Genomic DNA, 6216 nt, shown 5'->3' with positions numbered 1-6216 from the left:
TACTACAATAACTAAACCTAAACTTTAACTTTAACTTATTAATTAATTAATTATAGTATAGAGAGAGAGTAGTAGTAGTAAGTAGTAGGTAGTAGTAGTATATATATATATATATATATATATATATATATATATATATACAGAGAGAAAGTATGTATATCTCCTTTTTTCATAGGATTTTTCATACAATCGTTCGTGGCCAGATTTGGTTATAGGATTTCTAATCGAATTGATCATTGGCGACACTAACAATGATGTTGATACGTTATCTAAACGCTCGTAGACAGGTGCTGCTTGTGCGAGAGATAAAAATGTCCGATTTCGTCAGTACGAACGGTTCTTACGAACCAATCGCGAAAGAATGGATTCGAATCGATGACAATAACGATAACGACGACAAAGACGAAAATTCGAAGTCATTCCTATCTCTCTCGCTTATCCTTCTCCATTATATACGAACGTGACTGAGGAAATGATCCAAGGATCAATCTAAGTTTCTAATTCAGAGAAAGGATTATTTTTATCAGGTTACCACACACATTAACATTGTATTGGAAAAATGTCTTGACTGAAAATATCTTTTCTCGAGAACCACGCGATGGATTTAAAAATCTTGCAGCGGATTGGAAAGCGAAATATTTATATTATGATAATAATAAAGACTAATTTAATTTTCACTGATGAATTATTTACGATAAATAGAAGCATTTATATTTGATAGAGATCGCAGTTAAAGTGGGGAAATATCTTTTCTTCAAGAATCGTCGGTACCATCTCTCGTAATCCAACTCGCGTAATTTGATTGACGTTTATTACCAGATAAAAATCACTTCCCAGGTTATTACAGACTTCCATTCGCGATGCTTATCTATAACGCATCTTAATTATGTTTTATATTTCGAAATGAGTCTTGACGGCCGTACGACCGGACAGTAGCTGCATTTTACCATTAACCTACGTATCCACACCGGCGATTAATCCGCGGTGTGGCAGTATCAATCAATTTTAATTCGTCGGTAGTCCATGCGTGTGGACTGTCGAGTCCACCTTGTACCTGCCGGGGCCGGCTACCGATTTTGAGAAGGGTATTTCGGAACTCGTCGGGAGGTGCCTTGACACGCGTGGTTTCATCCTTACGAGTCAAATCGAACTCGCATCGTGGAACGCCAATCAACGCGCCGACCCCGTTTCAGCCCCGATACAATCTGACAATCTATCCCGCCAGCACCTACCCGTCAGCTGTCGATGATACAACGCGGTGGCATCGCGGCCGCGTGACAAATGATTCGGTTTAACAAAACCCCACCATCAGATACTCGAACCTGTTCGTTACCCGCTTCGTTATCGCATCGAACTTATGTTAGTTGAATCTAGATATCAGCGCACAAGAGCGCCCAACGTGCTAGGGTCCCGTCTATTTCAACTTAACTAAAGGCAACATGATAACGAGATGATGAGCTGACGAGGTGAAACAACGATTTAAGAAATGATTGAAATCGCCAATATTTGATTACGAGTTGATGCTGTGATGTGAGCTCATCGACAGAAATTAAACTAATAAATATTAGTTCTATTTACTTTTCCATGTTATTCTGATTTTTGTCTTTGATTTTACAAAATAATATTATATTTATATCTTATATATTATTTTTATATTATACTTATATATTATATTATATTTATACATATTTATTTTTATTTGAAAATGATCAACTGGGCATTATTTCTTTTCTCTGTTATTATTGGAATATTATATAAAATATATATAATTAATGCTACATAAAGTGTATATAATAAAACTGTATTATTCCGGTTTAAACAAACTAATGTACAAAATGAAATAGAAGACAAGATTATTGAGAATAGCTCCGTAAATAAAGCGACAATAGTCTCGGTTCATCCGAAAATGCACGTAGGTAGCAGCACGTATCATCTCAATGTCTAAGTAACAATGCAACCTTGCTGACTACTGTAAGTACCACGACAGGACCATTGTCAGACCTTCTAAGGACTCCGACGAGCTTTCGGAGAAACGCTGACGGAGAAACCAGAACCTTAGACTTTTCTAAGGTACGTGCAGCGCAGAAGAAAATAGCGTCTAGCCTCACGATTGCGAAGAGAATAGTCGGTAATTGTGATAAAATCTCAATGCTAGAAAATGACATCGAGAAGACAATGCGCATTCACGATTAGATATCTCTTCTCCAAGAGATTCGGTAGAAATAAAAGTCGTTCGTCCTATTTACAGCATTTTAAGACGTGATAAAATCTGAAAATGAAATTTGTACACAAATATCTCCTTTCAATAATCGTAAATTGCAACATCCTTTCGGATCAACATTGTGTAGTAATGCAACTAATATGGATGCGAATGTTTCTACATAGACGAAAAGTAATATGTTTCTCTCATCACGCAATATACAGAATGTGACGTATCATATATACATACAATTGTATCAGCGAAGATAAACCGGATAAACGTAGAACGGAACATTTCTTTGAAATATTCACTGCCGGTTTTTTTCTTTTGCTAAGCAAACCGTTAAAACATCTCGTACATTCGAAGCGAGCTGACCGATCCGCTTTCTCCGTGGCACGATAATCGAGCCCTCGTACCGACTCGTAATCTTTTCCTTGCCCGACACACCAAGAAGCAAGATGCGTTTCCATTCGTCGAGGTTGCTAGTTGCACGGCGTATACTGGATCGAAGGTGCGCGGCGATACAAGTCGGCTCTGATGACAGTGATTATTATATCTTGTTACCACCGGCGGTGTGTACCTCGTGGCTAAGCGCGATGCACTTTAACGCATCGTTCGCGCGAATCATTATCTTAAAGACTCAGCTGATACGAATCTCGATCAGGTGCGCGCCAATTTGAGAAATCGGGCGAAAGCATAAACGCGGATAACTCGTTGGCGCGAGTGTCGAGAGAGGATTTCATAGATGCATGATGCTTCGCGCCGCGAAACGCTCGATTGGACCATAACAAGCACAACTGCATTAACCTCTATGATTATTGACCTTATGTTTGCCGAGTGTATTGAATGCCTGTGTTTGCGATGTATTGAAATACGCAATTTTTTGAAATAGATTTTAAAGCTAGCAAGTCGCGAAATATTGTGGCTGAATAATTAAAATAAAATCACGTCGAATGCAATAACTTTCATCGAAATTGTTTTCACAGAGAGTCACTGTGTTTTTAATTGGAAACTATATATTATTTAGCAGCCCACAAAAATCAATAAATTTAGGTTACAACCTATTTCACGATGAGGTAAAAGTCAATAAATTCAAATGATATTGCAAGAGTAATACAGTTACTATCCGATAAATTACGACAGATTCCAAGATGATAACGGGCAGAATTTAAACGGGCGCTGTTTAATGCTTCGTATTCGATCATGGTATTATCATAAGTGGACGGTGTTTATCAAAAAGAAATAAATACGTATTTCACGCACGACTTGGCGATTAAAGTGCGATAAAAGGAAAATGACGGAAGACGAAAGATTAAATATTAATCGGGATAGAGGACGTTTGGAAAAATATTCAGTCAAAAAATCAATTTATAACACAATAATATAAAAATATATTCAGTTTGAGTTGTATTTAAAATAATTAATTAATGGCAAAATATAGACATTGCAATTTATATATTTATATACATTAAGAAAAAAATATCTAGTGTATTTATAATTATAATTATATATTACAATATTATGATTATGATTATTACTGTTATAACGTTAGTATAATATTATGTAATATTATGTAACTATATGTTACTATAATTTTAGCAACAAATGCATATAGTTGGTAACCTAAGATAACTTAATTATTATAACCATAAAATGGTTGAAATTATCATAAAAATGATTTAAATTATAATTTTGCAATTATTTTTAGCTATAAATATATAGCTAGATAACTATATTTGTTATGATTGTCCGCGAAAATGTATAAAAAATATATATTTGATAAATATCAAACATTTTTTTTTCACTGTGCATATCTGGAGAACAATCTGAGAATGAAATTAATAGCTATGAAATTAATAGCTTAATTGCATTGTATTGTATTTATCCAACGCATATTTAAATTTAATTCTCAACGCTAAAATTAATGATAAAATTATTTTGAATATTTCAAAAATCAATGATATGGGCGGCATTCTCTCTCGATAGCATTATTACTCAATAGTATTATTCAATAGTATTGTTGATCGAATCGAATCTGAACAATTACCCGATCCCATTTAAATGCGGTTACCTTTAGACAAATATTTCCCAAAACCACGGAGCGTAACTACTATTTCTGTCATAATAGCCGAACGCCGAACTGTCGATTTACGTCGGATGTAGACAACTTTCGAATGAATGGATCGCTTTGCGTTCGTCCATTTTAAGCACATCTCGGTCTCGATGAGGCAGGGACGATTCTCCATTTCGCTGATTCGCTCGACAATAGGATACCGAATAATTTCATTTTCAACGTTATGAATGCTACACATACGACTATCATCCATGAAAGAAAACAAAGAAAAAAATATCACGAGAAGTGATATGGCCGAAACGAAAAACGGCGGTGAACGTGCGATCCCGTAGGAAAATATTAACTCAAGCCCGGGGATGGGATCGGCTTACAATAAATAGAATAAATATGACGTACGGCACGGCCCGTCGACGGGTCGGGGAGAGCCGTAAGTGGGATCTAAATTGAATGGAGAGCGTATACCGACCGTACGTGGACCGAAGCAGAAGCTTCGGCGAGAGGGGTCAAGGAAGAATAATCTAGGGAGGGAAGTTGAAGTGGTAGAGGCGCCATCCCGGATGATAGCCGAGCTTTATTGTTTTCTGGCTGGCAGCCACCCGGTGTGCTTTGGCCCCCGGTATGTTTCGATTCAACATTACGAAATATACGTATACACGTCCGAGATGGTCGGGTTTTAATAATTCTGCATACGGAGTGATAATAGGAGGCGGAGAAACCGGGATGCAACTGGCGGGTACAGCTGGCGCGAATCTGTAATATCCGCGACCGTCTCACGCGACCACTTTAGAGCGGATAAATAATTCGGCGACGATAATTTAATCGGATCAGCAGAGCGCAAATTGCGTATCGGTCGCTCGCTAGTGCGAAGCGCAATCCAGATATCGTGGAGAATAATTCAACGCGAGCCAGTATTTCGAACGGAGAGTAATCGATACAGAATTAAATCGTTCAGACATGCACAACTTGAGTGTATTCAAATCATTGATTCAGCCCTGTGAAATTTGCATTTATATCCTTCGAAAGTTTTGTAATATTTTTACAGTGATACTGTTATTTATTAGAAAAATTAATATTTTATTATTGTATATTATTGTATATGTGATAAAAGATCCTTAATTAAATACTAAATCTTAATTTATAGTATCCAATATTTTATCTCTGAAATAGTTAAAATTTTAGTGTTCACTACTTACATTATAATAGGATAAAAGATAATGTTAACGTTAATATAATAGAAATAGACTAGTTAATTACTCTTTGATCATTAAAGAGCAATGCGCACGTAATTACCGTTAACCATCGCAAATTTTATTATCGCACAAAAATTAAACTAATTCATAATATATCATAGTCAAACTATAATAAGATGTGTTTCTAAAATAAAATATATATGTAATAAAACTTACATTGCTTCGAATAATTATATTATATTGTATTTTCTATAGAGTCGCGTTAATAACTTATTATCAGTAATTTAATTATATTTATCATTTGATTGCAAATTATGTAAAATATTGACCCTAAGAGTGAAAAATAGCGTAATTAATAGAAAATTAAAACAGCGTGATGAGATTCTTTCTGTTTGAAGCTGCAGAAAAGCAAGAAAACTAACAGTGACGAGGTGCTATTACAATAGGAGACTTTTCAGATTCATGCAGATGATGCTGTGGAGGAGTACTTTGTACCGAGCTGTCGAATAGGATATTTCAAAGTCCGATGCAATATAAGCGCTTGTCGTTTACAGCTTCGAAAGAAATTAATTTTGCAACTGTTACGCGCCTTAATAACTTCACGCTGACAAGATAGATTCCTTTTTATACTTCCCTCGAAGCGCGTTATCATTATGCATGCCCGATCTCATAGGTGACGGCCGCTGACAGTGATTTCGAAAATTCATGCCTGAACATTAAGCGAGATGAACTCTCTCGTTTTAAGCGTTCTA

This window comes from Atta cephalotes (genome assembly GCF_000143395.1).
Source record: "Atta cephalotes unplaced genomic scaffold scaffold00053, whole genome shotgun sequence".
Taxonomy (NCBI): Eukaryota; Metazoa; Arthropoda; class Insecta; order Hymenoptera; family Formicidae; genus Atta; species Atta cephalotes.
This window is presented reverse-complemented; position numbering follows the sequence as displayed.